At 40.2% G+C, this 18,844-nt stretch overlaps 1 long non-coding RNA gene across 1 annotated transcript; it reads left to right on the top strand.

The window, feature by feature from the left end:
* Window positions 1–5,879: 5,879 nt before the first annotated feature.
* On the top strand, window positions 5,880–10,773 carry LOC131512057 (uncharacterized). The gene is made up of 2 exons (XR_009261899.1): window positions 5,880–5,944; window positions 10,511–10,773. It is a non-coding gene; the product is annotated as an uncharacterized LOC131512057 (long non-coding RNA).
* Window positions 10,774–18,844: the final 8,071 nt, after the last annotated feature.

Below are 18,844 nucleotides of genomic sequence, written 5' to 3'. Positions count from 1 at the left end.
CTCATAACAAAAACCTCAACTTTTTAAAGAATAGGCAAGAGTTGAAAATGATTCTCCATAATACTGTATGTCTGATGAAACATAACATTTGTAAGAAAAATGGTATGAATAAAACAATGGTATTGATTCACCTCTTTTGGAAAAACATGTATATATTTATGATTTGAAGAGTACCAGTTTGTGGTAGACCAAGGAGCATGGATGTTTAGCAGATGACTGTGATATTGATCCAAACATTCTGCCTCTTTCTAAACGGGAGCCAAGAATATGGTCTAGTTTATAACTTCTGGTTCCTTCTTTTTTTTTTTTAAATATTCACTCCCACCCATCCCCTAAGGAAACAACAGTACATATAATCAAAAGGAAATATTTCTTCTTCTGTTCTTTGTTGGGTCAACTCATGATAATTAGAAGAGAATTGCCAGTTGTATTTTAAAAAAGGAAAATTATATTAATAAAATGCTTTCTTCCTGCATTGCCCACACACTGATTAAATTGTCTGGGCCAATTTGTGGGGTAATCATGACTTTCTAACTTCTCAGAATAGCTTACGTATGTTCCCCTTTGTCCCAGAACAATACCCTAATCTGCTGGCATGTGGGCTTGTTGTTTCATCAGCAAGGCATGCTTGGATTCTCATAGGATTGAATACAATGATTCCCTTCCTGGGAGTACGGGACCCCCAAAAGTTTTCTGATCTGAGTGGCATGGCTTCTTGGAACCAATCCATTATTCTTTGTCCCTTTGTAATGTTCAGCCATTTGCAGTTGTTTACTCTTCTCAATATATCTCTCTTGATTTGTATATGAAACAGCTAGCTTGGGCCTTCTTCTTAGCTTATAAATCGAATAGGAAGGAGTAATTGAATAGAAAGGACTAAGGTAGGAATGGGAATAAGCTGCAAGAGAGCCTGGAGGCAGAGCCCATTTGTGGTAAAACTGTTCAGTAGTTGAAAGGAGGAAGAAGGGGGAGAGGAGGGATTTTGAAATTCCTTTCTAGCATTTCCTCCTGCCACTTCCTCCAAATTTTAAGACACACACACACACACACACACACACACAAACACATACACACACACACACACGTGCGCATGCACATTCACACACACACTCCAATCCTTGCTCTCTCTTTTTGCTGCTCCATGACCTCTCCTGAGTCCTCTTTTTATCCTCTATGGACAATCAATCCTTCTTAAGGTTTTAGGTTTTTCTCTGTAACATCCACTGATAGCAATGAAAGGTATGCTCTATTATTTGCATCTTCTACAGAACTTAAAATCAAAGCCTTTAAGAACTCTGCAGAAGTAGGTAAAAAGGGGTATAATAAAATTACTAGTGTTGGTATCAGTATTTGTGATAAGAGACCCAGATTTGATGACACAATGGATCACTATTAAAAGTAAATCATTGCTAGGGTGCCTGGGTGGCTCAGTCCATTAAGTGTTCGACTCTTGGGATTGAGTCCACGTCGGGATCCTGAGCATGGAGCCTGCTTGGAATTCTCTCTCTCCCCTTCCCCTGCTCATACTCCCATGAGCTGCGCACACGCTCTCTTTCTCTTAAAATAAGTAAACAAACATTAAAAAAATAAATCCTCACATATTGAAGAAACAATCACCTGAATTTGCTGCAATAAATTTTATCTAGAATACTGCTTTCTGTTAATACTGTCAATACTGCTTTCTGATCTGGAAATAGCAGGTAGATAATTTTATTAGGTAAAATAAAATTTCCACTTTCCACCTAAATAAAAATTTCCATTTTCCTGTTCTCCAATATTACATATATGCAAATACTTTTTAACTTGAAAACTCCCTTTGGTAATATCACACTGCCTTCAAAAGAAGCATCTTATTTTAAGGGTATTAAGATGAGTGTTTTGAAGAGTTCCCAATTAGTGATAAACCATTATGACTATTCACACCCTTAACTGTCTTCCAAGACTGACTTATGGCTTTGATCTTTACCTTGCTGATTAAGTATGTTTGGTAAGATTTTATGTTACATCTGACCAAACTGGCTGTTTCGTTATCCAAATATGTTAATTCAGGTTCCCACAACAACATGGGGAAGCAGCCCTCTGTGGCATCCCTCTGTCATTGCTGTGTGCTGTTTGCAGAGAACAGGTGGTGCCTATGTTCCTCCTATGATCAGTGTTTCTCCCATGGCCACGATCCAAAGGACACGGTGCCTTTCTCCGGGGAGAGGCTGGAAAGGGTCCAGGAACAGGCAAATTCAAGATCTGGGATTAGGGAGATTTCCTTAGAAGGTGGGCTAAAAATGAGGTCTAGAAAGACCAGGGCTACCAGGTGATAGGAAGGAGCCTGTAACAGTTGCCTGGTGGTGAGATGTTTGTGTATGAAATTCCTGAGTGGAGAACAGGGCAGCTGTGCCTTGAAAACATAAGAGTCACTTTAAGACAGGTTAGAGACAGACTTAGCCTCCATCTCCAGGCTATTTGCTGATGACCCTCTGTGAGTTACGGTACCGTCTGGATAGATGTTATAACTGTTCTCTTTAGGAGTTAGTCACCTTAAATTAAAAGTAGAGACTATGTGAACAATTTAAGACTATGTAGCATAAGATAAGAATTTAGACCCTAGAATTTAAGACTCCACACTCATTCCAGATAGGAATATTATTTTTCTAGTTGAGAAACATGGCCTTTTGGCAGGCAAAGCCAGTGCTCATGAGCTGATAAAAATGGTCCCAGTGCGTGCTTAGTTGCCACCCCAGGTGACATGACATGAACAGCTGTTGCAAAATCTCAGACCTTGATTCCTGCCAGACCACGGGCTACTGAGCCCAGAAAACAAAACCATGACTCATAGTGAACATTCATGGCCCCTGAGGTGGATACAGTCACACACTCACACACACACACACAGAGTGCTGCAGGAACTTGGACTCTGTTACCTGACTGTCCATGTCTTTGTAAGGACGCCACCCTCACCCGTTCCTGACAGAACCCAAAGACCTTTGTGGAACCGCTCCCTACTTCCAAACACTGTGAAAAGGAGTGTGTGTTTCCAAAGGAAAGTTCAGGCTCTAAAAGGATCTGTTTGTGGCGAATGGGTGGCTCAGTTGATTAAGATTAAGCATCTGACTCTTGATTTCAGCTCAGGTCGTGATCTCACTGTTGGGAGTTTGAGCCCTGCCTTGGACTCTGCGCTGACAGCATGGAGCCTGCTTGGAATTCTCTGTCTCCCTCTCTCTCTGCCCCTCCCCTACTTATGCTGTCTCAGTCTCTCTCAAAATAAATAAATAAACTTAAAGGAAAAAAGGACTGTTTAACTTCCTTTTAGTTCCTCTTTGCCGAGTTCTCCTGTGACTCTATGTTTGGGGAAGATACAAGTTTTGAGTCTGAGTCTTTCCTTTAGAGTAAGTCAGGCAATCTTGGGGGTCTTTGTGATCCCTGTGGTCGGGTGGCAGTCTTCAGGATGCTATGGCCATCATCAGAAAAGTGGGTCCATTGCAACTCTATGATTCTCTGATTTGGGACTTGGGCAAATAAAGACCTAACTTCTGGATCTAAGACTAGTATCCTGAAAATTTTAAAAATTTGGAAGTCAGTGACAAATGGTGGAAAATGACACAAACGATTCCACATCAGCGTGAACTTCCCAGGCCCAGGCAGTTACCACAGGCAAGAGAAGCAGGCCACACACAGCCTGGCTGGTTGGGTGGGTAGGAAGTGGCAAGGACTGTGGCAAGCTACTGGGACCAGGTCTTGTCTAAAGAAAAGGGGGAATTTGAAGATCAGCACTAGCTGACTGTTGCCACGTGAAGAGATGAGCTTATGGGTGCCAGCTCGTCTGGTTTCTTTCAGGAGAAGCCAGAGATCCAATGTAGTAAATGACACCCCTGAGGTTTAAATATTGGGCACTAATTCAAGTTGTAAAAAAGACAAAAAAAAAATCAAATTGCTTTGTGGTTCAAATAAGACCAGTGCAGATAAGCTATGAGTTACCAAATATTTTTAAGTTTATTTATTTATTTTGAGAGAGAGCAAGCATGAGCGGGGGGAGGGGCAGAGAGAGAGGAGAGAGAATCCCAAGCAGGCTCCAAGGCTGTCAGCAAAGACCTGATACAAGGTTTGATCCCACAAACTGCAAGATCACGACCTGAGTGAAAATCAAGAGTTGGACACTTAAATGACTGAGCCACCCATTTTTTGACCCATTTTTTGTACAGGAAGACATTACAATATCAAAATTTTGATTGATAATCACTTACATGGAATTTTCTAAAACTGCACTTACTTTAATATAAAATTTTGTTTTTAATTGCTTACCTTTCTGCCTAGAACATAACAGATCTTGAATAAATATTTGTAAAACGAATGATTAGAACACAATTGGTACTTCTTGTAGATACTGCCTGTTGGTTCTGTTTCCTGCATTCCAGTGTGAGAAATGTGTCCTAGGATATGGAGTAACATGGTTATTCAGTTGGTAGGTAATGGAGTTGGTGGCACAGCATCTTTAGGCTACACTGTACTACTTGGAGCTATCCACCAAATTCAACTCACAAAAGATTCCAGTAGGAGTCTGGTTGTAGCTCCCATCACTTGGGCTCAGTTCCCAGCCTCCCTGTCTCCTTACTCCAGTTTCCCCATATAATTATTTAAATTTTTTTAATGTTTATTTATTTTTAAGAGAGAGAGAGAGAGATTCAGAGCATGAGAGGGGGAGAGGCAGGGAGAGAGGGAAACACAGAATCCAAAGCAGGCTCCAGGCTCTGAGCTGTCAGCACAGAGCCTGATGCAGGGCTTGAACTCAAGAGCCACCAGATCATGACCTGAGCCAAAGTTGGACACTTAACCTACTGAACCGCACAGTCACCCCTCCCCATACATTTATGAAGCACCTACTGTCTTCCAGTCGGGGAGATGAAAAAAGTAAAGAGACACCTTATAATCCAACATGGAAAGTGAATCAGAGGTGCAGGGGTAGAATCTGGGGTCCTAGACATATGAAGCTTATGCCTCTGAGTTACATATTTTATCTTTTTCCCTTTCCAAAGATTCCTCCAGACAATACCCTTGTTTTGATTATCTATTGGTACATAAACTTAGCAGTGTAAAACAATAAACCCTAACTTGTTATCATTACCTCTCTTGGTTTTGTGAGCTGACTGGACAGAGTTGCTTAAGATCTCTCCCCTGTTGCAACCAGACAATGAGTGCATCTAGAGTTCTCCCTTTCTCTCTCTGTTTTTTCCTCTCTGTAATGACTCCTTCTAAAGGACTTTTCATTTCTCCTGGCCTTCTGACTGTCTTCCCCAAACAAACATATTGGTGCAGTTCTATGGGAAGTCCTTTCCCACATGCTAAGATTAAGGGGCGCCATGAAAAACCAAACTGATTCACAGCAGAGGCTCTGAGGACAGCAGAGTCTATGGGTGATTGTCTTAGAAGCTGGAGGTCTGGAAGAGTCCTGGGCCTACCTAATCCCACAAGTGGGTAACATGTGTTATGTAAATCATTGACACTGTAGACTATTTGAAGCCAGAATAAAAATGGCAAAACTTCCTGGGGCATCAATTAACTCAAACACTTGAGAAGAAAAAATAAATTAATTCACAGGACTTTTAAGATATCAGTTTTATATTAAAGTCAATAACCTGAATTTTAAATAATAAAACCAATACTCAGGGAAAGGTGCACTTGTGTGGGGACCCTTGTGAAATTCTCAGTGTGCACGTTCAGTTTCCTCTTCTACAACATTTGGCATTCTTTCCGGAAGAGTTGAGGCATCACTAGCTCTCCCGTGTTACCGTTGAAAATCAAGATGAGAGTGTTTGTTCTTAGTGGACGATTTGAGCTTAGGTCTTACTGATTCTAAGAGGTGCTTTATTCTTCAAAATTCTGTGTCTTTCAGGACATTGGAGCAGGAAAACCTTAGCTGTTGCTGCTGTGGAGTCGTGATTATCCAGGCCCAATGGTAGGTGCTACACATCCTGGCCTCTGTTAATTCCTTCCTGTGCTGGACTCAGCATTTTTACTTATGGTTAGTACAAGATGGTAGTACTAGACTGTGGTATCTACTGTTGATGGTGTTGTTTGCTTGTTGGCTATATTTATCATGCCTTCTTTTCTATCTACTTCCTCATACAGCAAAGGAATTTTCCTTTTGGGGGGGGGGGTTCTGCCTGATTTTATGTGCTCTTGGATGTACCATCAAGCACATGCCCCCACTCTGCCCCTCTCCCTATCAACTCCCATCCCCTTCCTTGACCACAGATCAAAAAATGTAAACTAAACAGAGCCAAATCAGGAAACCACATATGTTAATTTCTTTCACTACTGTAACAAATTAGCACAAACCTAGTGGCTTAAAACAACAAAACTTTATTCTTTCACAGTTCTAGAGGCCAGAGTCCAAAACTGGTATTGGCACAGCTGGTTCCATCTGGAGGTGCTAAGAGAGAATCTGCTTCTTGCCTTTTCCACCTTCTAAACCTGTATTCCTTGTCTCGTGGCTCCTTCCATCTTCACAGCACAGCAATCCAATCTCTGCTTCCATAATCACAGTTCTCAGTTCCTTCTCTCAGACTCTGATTCTTTCTGCCCCTTTCTTCTGAAGATCCTTGTGATAGTATTGGGCTCACCTGGATAATTCAGGATAATCCCCCCATTGCAAGGTTTATTAATTTAATCACATTTGCAATGTCCCTTTTGCCTCATAAAGTAACATATTCACAGGCTACAGAGATTAGAATGTGAACATCTTTGTGTGTGTGGGGGGGCATTTTTTGTATACCATTCTCCTGGGAAAGTAGTTCATCCAAAGGTGGACATGTGACCTAAACAGGAAAATTAAATCTTTCCCTGCAATTATTATTAGGATGGGAGGAGAAGTTATTTTTCCTAGGAGTGGCTAATCTTGAAGAAAATTATGGTGGTGCTGCTGGCAACTCTGTTTCCAGTTACTGGGCAAAGCTCATCGGTAGCAGGAGGGAATAAAGCCAAATGATTGAGAGCTGTAGCCAAGAACATGGAAGCAAAAGGCAGTGGTGATAATATTTGAGCACCTGTATCCAGCTACACTTGAAACCAGACCTTCTTGTGGTTTCCCAGGCTTACAAACCAATAAGATCTCTTTTTGCTTTGAGCTGAATTTATATACTAATGACTCCATATTTTTCTTAAACAATGAGAAGGAAAGGGAGGTGGGAGCCAACTCAATTATTTGTCTGTTCTTTTTCAGGGATATGATAACTGTTTGAATATAAATGAAGTTGAAGCTGTCAAAACAAGTCTTTATAAACATGATTAAGTTTTGTTTTCTTATGTCTATGCTCTACCAAACTACAACAGGGAATTAGAAGCTAACTATATTAAAAAATATGAATGTGACTGTAACTGGAATGTTACTGAAATAATACATTCCTTGACTTTTTGCCACTGTTTTCTCATTTCCAAAAGGAAAACAAAAGAACATTTCTCTTTTATGGGAAACCAATTCTTATAGGCTCCCTTGTCTAGAGAAAGGCAGGTGCATTGTGTTAGTAACTTTTTGTCATTCAGGCCTGAAAATGTTTGTTCAGTAAGGTTAGATCCATTAAGAGATTATCATTGGCTTGTCCTGAGAGGATGTAGTTACAGAAATAGTTAAAGATGTAGTTAAAGAATGAGTGGTCCAACTCAAAGGGAGGGTATAGAATGGTGGATTACAGTGGCCACATTCTTTCAGGAGGTGAAGGTTCTTTTCTTCCCCTTGAGTCTGGGTTGGCCTTATGGCTTTTTCTGACAAGCAGAATATGGAGGAAGTGATGCCTTGCTAGTGTCACCTCCAGCTCCTTAGAGGACAGCTTCTCTTACTTTTCCTTGAGCCACTGCCTCTTAGGATCCAGATACCATGGAATAAGCATTGACTAGATCACTAAGTGATAAGAGGCCACACAGAGAGACTGTGGAGGAAGAGACATTGGGACTTGCTAGCTCCAGTGGTACAGACAGATGAAAGCAGTTGCACGAATGGCTTTCAGTTGCAAATATTATTGCAACAAAGATGAGACTTTCCCCATTGAGGTGCGCCCAAATTGAAGAACCACGGGAGATATTGGGTTGTATTTTAAGCTCTTTTTTTTTTTTTTTTTTTTTTTTCAACATTTTTTATTTATTTTTGGGACAGAGAGAGACAGAGCATGAACGGGGGAGAGGCAGAGAGAGAGGGAGACACAGAATCGGAAACAGGCTCCAGGCTCCGAGCCATCAGCCCGGAGCCTGACGCGGGGCTCGAACTCACGGACCGCGAGATCGTGACCTGGCTGAAGTCGGACGCTTAACCGACTGCGCCACCCAGGCGCCCCTGTATTTTAAGCTCTTAATTTAAGCTCTTGGGGTTATTTGTTATGCTGCAAAAGATCACTGAAACAGGTACGGCTGCCTAAGATTGGAAATAAGGGATTGGCAGTGGGTACCATGGTGGCTGAGACTTGCACGATACACTTTTCTTCAGTGCATCCTGTAAGTGGAGAATGCTGCGTGGTTATTAGGAAAGTGAGCATCAAGTGCCAGCCAGCAGGAGCCATGGAGAAGGCTTCCATGGCCACATTTGGCACAGAAGGCGGAGGATTGGGACAGGTTGGGCCTTTGGCAAAGTTTTTTAACAGAACGTGTTTCTTCACCTTTCCTCCTTCCTGGCTGTCTGGAAGATGTCATGAGAAGAGCTTTAGCAGTCGTCATAAGCCATGAGACAATTTTGCACATGAAAATTATGCAGTAAAAATGGCAGAACAGAATGTTGGAAGGATCCTAAGAATTAGATGACTTTGTGGAGCTGCTGTACCTGGAGTCCTGATTTCCAGATTTCTTTCACTTGATGGAATAACCGTTATTTCCTTAAGCCCCATTAGGTCTCGTTTACATTGACTGAAGGCATTTTCTCACTGATAAACTACACAAAATGACTAAAGTTATGTTTCCCCCAGACCTTAGTAAATTATGAAATGAACCATATCTAACATGATTTATAAAAGTAAAGAAATATAATGTTTCCCCTACCTTTGCTTCACAAAGCAGATCTTTTAGTAACAGGTCTTTAGAAAATAGTAGCATCAGAGCCCATGGAGACATTATAGCCAACCAGGTTTCCCTCATAGACTGAAGACATTGTGAAAAAAGCTTGAGATTTAAGTGGATGTAAACTTGGGTGTGAGTCCTAGCTCTTTCTCCTCAGGCAGGTGAGTTACTTTCCCGGAACTTCATATTCCTTATGTGAAAAATGGAGGTAAGACACCTGAGTGTCTGGGATGATATAATGAAGTACCTCAAGAAATACAACTTACACTCCTTGACACATAGGGAGTCCTCAATAAATGACAATGTTACAGATTGTGCCTAGTAGAGAAAAAGGGAAATTATAGAGAAAAGAAAAAAGTAAAAGTAGAGAGACAGTAGATGGCACAGAGGAAAGAAGGCTCAGATGTGATGATAATGATTTTCAAAGCTCTGTTTTCTGCAGACCTTCATTTTCCCAAGGAGCAGAGATATTATCTATAGCAGGGAGATACTATAGTTAGCAGGTTATTAAACCAGCTATTAACCCAAACACCCAGCTCTATGCTCAGAATTTGAAAACAGAACAAAACCTCAAATCTGGGCAGTTGTAAAGAAAAGAAGCCAGTATGAAGGAAGAATTCACTTTCAGTTATTTCTTCAGCAAATATTGATGACTTCCAGTGTTCCAAGTGTTGAGGATATAGTGGAGAACAAGACAGACCAAGCTCCTGTGCTTGGGAGCTTTCATTACAGTGGTACAGGACAGGCAACACATATGTAAATTAAAGCACATACTGTCAGGTACTGAGGGATACGTTGATGAAAGACCAAGCAAGTGAAGAGAGAGAGGGATAATTGTAGGAGAGATGATTTTTAAAATAGGTTTCTGAGGTGCAAAATTGTACCTAAAGAATGTAAATTAAATATGTAAAGATTAAAATTTGCTTGGTTATTGTATCTTCAAACCATCATGGGTTTTGTCTGAGGGTCATAGAAAGAGATGCTGATCAATCATTTTCTTCTTTATAGAAAGATTTCACAAAACAGCTCCTAAATATACTTACTCAGTATCCTTAAACCAGTTATACAATCTCTCCAAGCCTCAGTTTTCTTAACTGTAAACATTAAAGCCATAATATCCACTTCACAACGTTTGTGGGAAACCAAGTGAAAACATTAAGGTTTATGAAATGTCTGGCACACTTTCAAAGCTCAAGGAATATTCATTCCTTTCTCTTTTCTTGGAGTAGGATTTAACAAAAAGAAAGTGATCCAAACTAAAGCAAGACATCATTTGTGGAAAGACAAGAATTCTTGATTGTTGGGGTAATGACTTTGAAATTGAGCTTCTGATGGTGTTTGTGGGTTACTGAGATATTTGGGCAGAGGAAGCACATGTGTGTCCTTTAATAAGAATGAAGACAATGGGTTGGGTCCAGTCATTCCTTCGCATTTTTTTCTAGTTCTGTGGTTCTGAACTTGGCTTCTGTCCTTTCTTTTTCAGGCTAGAAGTCAAAGTTTCCTAGATGTGAGTTCACTAACTTGTGCGGGAGCGCCTACATTACAATCATCTGAGAACTTGTTATAAATATAGATCCCTTGGTCCCAGCTCAAGATTCTTCCCCCCAGCTCTAGACATTTTGATTCGGCCATTCAGGAGTGGGGACTGAGTGATACTGAGTGATAGTTGATACTGAGACAGAATTGTATCAAATTCCATTTTAGGTTGTTCATTTACTTATAATAAAAATGGCTCTTCTCCTTTGAGTCTCATGTGTAATTTTGCTTATCATTTGCCCTTAATTTGTAAAAGGAAAATAAAAATCTATAGCATCATTTCCCTAACATGACCTAACATTTTCCTTACATAACTTTCTATATCCATTTCAATCTAGTTACTAGTGAATCAAAGAATCTCAACAACAAATTTAAATTTGCACTTCCATCTTCAAGTGGATTGTGCACAAACCAGGGGGTACTTTCCTAACCCCTTTCTTTTATAAATTTTAGCTTAGAAAATAACGAAACCATTACATTTAGCTAGATATCTAAAATTCTTATTTATTTATTTATTTATTTATTTATTTATTTATTTATTTATTTATTTTAAGTTCATTTACTTGAGAAAGAGAGAGACAGCATGAGTGAGAGAGAGAGAGCAGGGAAGCAGAGGAAGAGAGAGAATCCCAAGTAGGTTCCACACTATCGAGACTGACGTGGGACTCGATCTCACAAACTGTAAGATCATGACCCGAGCTGAAATCAAGAGTCCAACACTTAATCAACTAAACCACCCAGGTGCCCCTAAAATTCATATTTAAAGATTCTAAAAAAAACAAACTTACCAGTAACTGCTATTGGTACAACTTGGTAAATAACTGAAAAAAAAATTAGATCTCTATCTCACAATGTATAGTGGTGCAAATTCCAAATGGATCAACTATTTAAATGTAAGAAAATAAAACCATACAATTACTAAAAGAATACATGGGAAGGTAGGAGAAGATGGCGGCGTAGGAGGACGCTGGGCTCACCACGTCCTGCTGATTGCTTAGATTCCACCCACATCTGCCTAATTTACCCTGATAACCACCAGAAGACTAGCAGAACGGACTCACTGGAGCCAAACGTAGATGAGAGGCCCACGGAAGAGGGTAGGAAGGGCGGAGAGGCGGTGTGCACTACAGGGACTGGCGGGAGGGACCCGGGGCAGCAGAGGGGCAGCCAGCCCACCCAGCAAGGCAGAGCCCCTGAGTCTGGCCATGAAAGCGGAGGGGCCGCATGGAGTGTGTTCTGACAGCCAGTGGGACTTAACATCTGGAATGTTATAAGTCAACAGCTCTGCTTGGAGAGCAGGAGGGAGAGTTGTTGAGCCTCGGAGGACAGAGCTCAGCTTGGCGGGAACAAAGGCATGGAAAGCACTGTCTCCCTCACCCATCCCCCAGCCAAAATCCCAAAGGGAGCCAGTTCCCCTCACGTAACTTGCTTGCACCATGCAAACACCCAACACTGTGCTTCTGTGGATCCATCCCTCTGACGGGTCTGCCTCCCTCCTGGTGCTGCAGGGCCCCTCCCAAAGTGGACCACTGAAGACAAAGCCAGCTGAGCCTGCCCCTCCCGCCCCTGTGCACCTTCCGGATCCACCCCGGCTAATACGCCAGATCCCATCAAAGCAGTACCACAAGACTGGCAGTGTGCAAGTAGCCCAGAGAGAGGCCACACCACTTCACAGTGAGTTCTGCCCCGGAGAGGGGAAGATAAGGTACACACCAGTCTGACTGTGGCCCCAGCGGTGGGCTGGGGGCAGACATTAGGTCTGACTGTGGCCCTGCCCACCAACGCAAGTTACTCCAGACAGAACAGAGGAAGTGCTCTGCAGTTCCCTGCCACTCCAGGGACTATCCAAAATGATGAAACAGAAGAATTCTCCTCAAAAGAAACTCCAGGAAGTAGCGACAGCTAACGAACTGATCAAAAACGATTTAAGCAATGTAGCAGAAAATGAATTTAAAATAATAGTCATAAAATTAATCGCTGGGCTTGAAAAAAGTATAGAGGACAGCAGGAAATCTATTACTACAGAGATCAAGGGACTAAGAAACAGTCAGGAGGAGATAAAAATGCTATAAATGAGCTGCAAAATAAAATGGAGGCGACCACAGCTCAGATTGAAGAGGCAGAGGAGAGAATAGGTGAATTAGAAGATAAAATTATGGAAAAAGAAGAAGCTGAGAAAAAGAGAGATAAAAAAATCCAGGAGTATGAGGGGAGACTTAGAGAACTAAGTGACATAATTAAACGAAATAATGTACACATAATTGGGATTCCAGAGGAGGAAGAGAGAGGGAAAGGTGCTGAAGGTGTATTGGAAGAAATCATAGCTGAGAACTTCCCTGATCTGGGGAAGGAAAAAAGCATTGAAATCCAAGAGGGACAGAGAACTCCCTTCAGATGTAACTTGAATCGATCTTCTGCATGACATATCATAGTGAAACTGGCAAAATACAAGGATAAAGAGAGAATTCTGAAAGCAGCTAGGGATAAACATGCTCTAACATATAAAGGGAGACCAATAAGACTTGTGATGGACCTGTCTACTGAAACTTGGCAGGCCAGAAAGGAATGGCAGGAAATCTTCAATGTGATGAAGAGAAAAAATATGCAGTTGAGAATCCTTTATCCAGCAAGTCTGTCATTTAGAATACAAGGAGAGATAAAGGTCTTCCCAAACAAAAACTGAAGGAATTCATCACCACTAAACCAGCACTACAAGAGATCCTAAGGGGGATCCTGTGAAACAAAATACCAGAGACATCAATGCAAGCATGAAACCTACAGACATCACAATGACTCTAAACCCATATCTTTCAATAATAACACAATGTAAATGGACTAAATGCTCCAACCAAGACATAGGGTATCAAAATGGATAAAAAACCAAGACCCATCTATTTGCTGTCTACAAGAGACTCATTTTATTTATTTATTTATTTATTTATTTATTTATTTATTTATTTATTTTGAGTTATGTTAGGATTTACTATATACAAGACCATGTCATCTATGAATAGAGAAAATTTTCCTTCTCCTCCCTCCCCCCCACAATCTGAATGCCTTGACAAAAACTCTTCTTTTTTAGAGACTCATTTTAGACCTAAGGACACCTTCAGATTGAAAGTGAGGGGTTGGAGAACTACCTATCATGCTTCTGCAAGTCAAAAGAAAGCTGGAGTAGCCATACTTATATCAGACAAACTAGACTTTAAATTAAAGCCTGTAACAAGAGATGTAGAAGGGCATTATATAATAATTACAGGGTCTATCCATCAGGAAGAGCTAACAATTTTAAATGTCTATGCGCCAAATACAGGAGCCCCCAAATATATAAAACAATTAATCACAAACCTAAGCAACCTTATTGATAATAATGTGGCAATTGCAGGGGACTTTAATACTCCACTTACAACAATGGATAGATCATCTAGACACAGGATCAATAAAGAAACAAGGGCCCTGAATGATACACTGGATCAGATGGACTTGATAGATATATTTAGAACTCTGTATCCCAAAGCAACAGAATATACTTTCTTCTCGAGTGCACATGGAACCTTCTCCAAGATAGATCACATACTGGGTCACAAAACAGCCCTTCATAAGTATACAAGAATTGAGATCATACCATGCACACTTTCAGACCACAATGTGATGAAGCTTGAAATCAACCACAAGAAAGCCTGGAAAACCTCTAAAAGCATGGAGGTTAAAGAACACCCTACTAAAGAATGAATGGGTCAAGCAGGCAATTAGAGAAGAAATTTAAAAATATATGGAAGCAAATGAAAATGAAAATACAACTATCCAAACGCTTTGGGATGCAGCAAAGGCAGTCCTGAGAGGAAAATACATTGCAATCCAGGCCTATCTCAAGAAACAAGAAAAATCCCAAATACAAAATCTAACAGCACACCTAAAGGAAATAGAAGCAGAACAGCAAAGGCAGCCTAAACCCAGCAGAAGAAGAGAAATAATAAAGATCAGAGCAGAAATAAACAATATAGAATCTAAAAAAAACTGTAGAGCAGATCAACGAAACCAAGAGTTGGTTTTTTGAAAAAATAAACAAAATTGACAAACCTCTAGCCAGGCTTCTCAAAAAGAAAAGGGAGATGACCCAAATAGATAAAATCATGAATGAAAATGGAATTATTACAACCAATCCCTCAGAAATACAAGCAATTATCAGGGAGTACTATGAAAAATTATATGCCAACAAACTGGACAACCTGAAAGAAATGGACAAATTCCTAAACACCCACACACTTCCAAAACTCAAAGAGGAGGAAATAGAAAGCTTGAACAGACCCATAACCAGCGAAGAAATTGAATTGGTTATCAAAAATCTCCCAACAAATAAGAGTCCAGGACCAGATGGCTTCCCGGGGTAGTTCTACCAGACGTTTAAAGCAGAGATAATACCTATCCTTCTCAAGCTATTCCAAGAAATAGAAAGGGAAGGAAAACTTCCAGACTCATTCTATGAAGCCAGTATTACTTTGATTCCTAAACCAGACAGAGACCCAGTAAAAAAAGAGAACTACAGGCCAATATCCCTGATGAATACGGATGCAAAAATTCTCAATAAGATACTAGCAAATCGAATTCAACGGCATATAAAAAGAATTATTCACCATGATCAAGTGGGATTCATTCCTGGGCTGCAGGGCTGGTTCAACAGTCGCAAATCAATCAATGTGATACATCACATTAATAAAAGAAAAGATAAGAACCATATGACCCTGTCAATCGATGCAGAAAAGGCCTTTGACAAAATTCAGCATCCTTTCTTAATAAAAACCCTCGAGAAAGTCGGGATAGAAGGAACATACTTAAACATCATAAAAGCCATTTATGAAAAGCCCACAGCTAATATCATCCTCAATGGGGAAAAACTGAGAGCTTTTTCCCTGAGATCAGGAACATGACAGGGATGTCCACTCTCACCGCTGTTGTTTAATATAGTGTTGGAAGTGCTAGCATCAGCAATCAGACAACAAAAGGAAATCAAAGGCATCAAAATTGGCAAAGATGAAGTCAAGCTTTCGCTTTTTGCAGATGACATGATATTATACATGGAAAACCCGACAGACTCCACCGAAAGTCTGCTAGAACTGATACGTGAATTCAGCAAAGTCGCAGGATACAAAATCAATGTACAGAAATCAGTTGCATTCTTATACACTAACAATGAAGCAACAGAAAGACAAATAAAAAAACTGATCCCATTCACAATTGCACCAAGAATCATAAAATACCTAGGAATAAACCTGACCAAAGATGTAAAAGATCTGTATGCTGAAAACTATAGAAAGCTTATGAAGGAAATTGAACAAGATATAAAGAAATGGAAAAACATTCCATGCTCATGGATTGGAAGAATAAATATTGTTAAAATGTCAATACTACCCAAAGCTACCTACACATTCAATGCAATCCCAATCAAAAGTGCACCAGCATTCTTCTCGAAGCTAGAACAAGCAATCCTAAAATTTGTATGGAACCACAAAAGGCCCCAAATAGCCAAAGTAATTTTGAAGAAGACCAAAGCAGGAGGCATCACAATCCCAGACTTTAGCCTCTACTACAAAGCTGTCATCATCAAGACAGCATGGTATTGGCACAAAAACAGACGCATAGACCAATGGAATAGAACAGAAACCCCAGAACTAGACCCACAAACGTATGGCCAACTCATCTTTGACAAAGCAGGAAAGAATATCCAATGGAAAAAAGACAGTCTCTTTAACAAATGGTGCTGGGAGAACTGGACAGCAACATGCAGAAGGATGAAACTAGACCACTTTCTTACACCATTCACAAAAACAAACTCAAAATGGATAAAGGACCTGAATTTGATACAGGAAACCATCAAAACCCTAGAGGAGAAAGCAGGAAAAAACCTCTCTGACCTCAGCCGCAGCAATTTCTTACTTGACACATCCCCAAAGGCAAGGGAATTAAAAGCAAAAATGAAGTATCAGGACCTCATGAAGATAAAAAGCTTCTGCACAGCAAAGCAAACAACCAACAAAACTAAAAGGCAACCAATGGAATGGGAAAAGATGTTTGCAAATGACATATCCGACAAAGGGCTAGTATCCAAAATCTATAAAGAACTGACCAAACTCCACACCCGAAAAACAAATAATCCAGTGAAGAAATGGGCAGAAAACATGAATAGACACTTCTCTAAAGAAGACATCCAGATAGCCAACAGGCACATGAAAAGATGCTCAACGTCACTCCTCATCAGGGAAATACAAATCAAAACCACACTGAGATATCACCTCATGCCAGTCAGAGTGGCTAAAATGAACAAAACAGGAGACTATAGATGCTGGAGAGGATGTGGAGAAACGGGAACCCTCTTGCACTGTTGGTGGGAATGCAAATTGGTGCAGCCACTCTGGAAAACAGTGTGGAGGTTCCTCAAAAAATTAAAAATAGACCTACCCTATGACCCAGCAGTAGCACTGCCAGGAATTTACCCAAGGGATACAGGAGTACTGATGCATAGGGGCACTTGTACCCCAATGTTTATAGAAGCACTTTCAACAATAGCTAAATTATGGAAAGAGGCTAAATGTCCATCAACTGATGAATGGATAAAGAAATTGTGGTTTATATACACAATGGAATACTATGTGGCAATGAGAAAGAATGAAATATGGCCCTTTGTAGCAACATGGATGGAACTGGAGAGTGTTATGATAAGTGAAATAAGTCATACAGAGAAGAACAGATTCCATATGTTTTCACTCCTATGTGGATCCTGAGAAACTTAACAGAAGACCATGGGGCAGGGGAAGAAAAAAAATGGTTAGAGAGGGAGGGAGCAAAAACATAAGAGACTCCTAAAAACTGAGAACAAACTGAAGGTTTATGGGAGGTGGGAGGGAGGTGTGGGTGGGTGATGGGTATTGAGGAGGGCACCTGTTGGGATGAGCACTGGGTATTGTATGGAAGCCAATTTGGCAATAAATTGCATAATAAAAAAAAAAAATGCCATTCCATTAAAAAAAAAAAAAAGAATACATGGATAGATTTCTTTATCTGATCTGAGTAAGGAAGGTCTTTCCAGGGCTCAAATTTCAGATGTCATAAAAGATTAGGTAAAAGCCCAAAATTTTGCATGGCAATAAAAGTGCCACCAGAAATATGTTAAAAAACAAGCAATAAACTGGGAAAAAGATCTCCAGATCATATTACAAATGAAAATTAATATCCTTAATATACAGAGTTCCTTTAAATGAAAAGGTATGTATACTTTTTAAAAATCGGCAGATACAGAAAGGATACAGAAAAATAAATGTAAATGGTCTCTAAAACTTATGATGTTCAAAATTCCTCATGATAAAAAAGTTAACACTATATTAAGATACCATTTCTCACCTAGTGGATTGGTAGAATCTAACTTTGCCTTCAGGCACATTCATCTGTTGCTAGTGGGAATGTAAATCGGTATAACTCCCGTGGAGAGCAATTTGACACTAACAATCAAAGTTACAACTGCATCTACCCTTTGACTGGGCAAGTCCACTTCTGGGTATTTCTCCTACAGTATCTCTTCCTTTGTGCATGATGATGTGTGTTTGAGGATTTTTTATTTCAGCTTTGTCTGTTGAAATGGTCCAAATGTCCAACAAAGGAGGATTAGCTAAATATTTCATGTACATTCAAACAATGGAATACTTTACCACTGTAAACATGTGGATGCCATTCACAGATATGGAACGCCTCCAAGATACGTGGTTTCACAGAGGAAGAAAGGCCTAGGGCAACCTGTTAGGCTAACTTCTGTGTAGCAAGGGCAGGAGGAGAGTGCATACCCATATTAATTTTTATTTGAGTCAAAAATCTTTGTTGTAAGCAAATTAATAAGATAGTTGAAGAGGAGGGAAGCAGGTTGGATTCAAGGACGAGTGGACACTTTTTTGTTTTGCCATCACCATGTGGTTAATAACTTTATCTGAAAGAAAATATCTGATAATAGTTGTTTTTTTTTTTAAGTTTGTTTTTCTTTTAGTGATCTCTATACCCAATGTGGGTATAGAGTCGCAGGCTCCACCAACTGAGCCAGCCAGGCACCCCTGACGATAGTTTTTAACATAGGTTTTACCAGTGAAGCAGGAGACCGTATTCCTTTTCCTACAGTTTTGTTTTACACACCAGAAGACTGTATCACCTAAGATGTAAAATTTAAAGGCCTCTGTGGAAAACCAAGAATGAGCAGATCCCATGTGGATAATTAGTGTTTTAAATAAAAATAATATTTTGA

Source organism: Neofelis nebulosa, chromosome 5, assembly GCF_028018385.1.
Source record: "Neofelis nebulosa isolate mNeoNeb1 chromosome 5, mNeoNeb1.pri, whole genome shotgun sequence".
Lineage (NCBI taxonomy): Eukaryota > Metazoa > Chordata > Mammalia > Carnivora > Felidae > Neofelis > Neofelis nebulosa.
This window is presented reverse-complemented; position numbering and strand designations above follow the sequence as displayed.